Raw genomic sequence first — 455 nt, 5'->3', positions numbered from 1 at the left:
AAAATACTAATATTTGGGGAATAGCCGATTATGAAAATTGGAAATTAAATATAAGCGGCACGATCTGTCGCTGCCACCCCACAATTGAAGACGCTCGGCTTCCAGGGGTGCGTTTTTAACTTCAAAGCCGATGAGGGCAAACACGCAGCAACAGCAACAAGAGATATAGCAACAGATAAGTGCGCTTCCGCATAAAATGCTGAGGGCTGTGTCAAAATAACTGGCCCGATTCCTAAAGGAAAGAAAGCTTTTTGTGGTTGTATTACTTACATTGATCGCCAGGACACAGTAATTTCTGTTTTTCTCTCTTCCAGTTTGCTTGTAACCAAAAATTTTCTCTGATGGCTGCTTCCTGTGAGAGTTTCGCAGTATTTTAGTGACTTAAGAATTTTTTCTCAATTTTATAAATTTTTGTGAAATTTACTAAATTTTGATATGTTTAAATACCTTTGTGA

Source organism: Trypanosoma equiperdum (assembly GCF_001457755.1).
Source record: "Trypanosoma equiperdum strain OVI genome assembly, contig: ctg_1747, whole genome shotgun sequence".
In the NCBI taxonomy this organism is placed as follows: Eukaryota; Euglenozoa; class Kinetoplastea; order Trypanosomatida; family Trypanosomatidae; genus Trypanosoma; species Trypanosoma equiperdum.
This window is presented reverse-complemented; position numbering follows the sequence as displayed.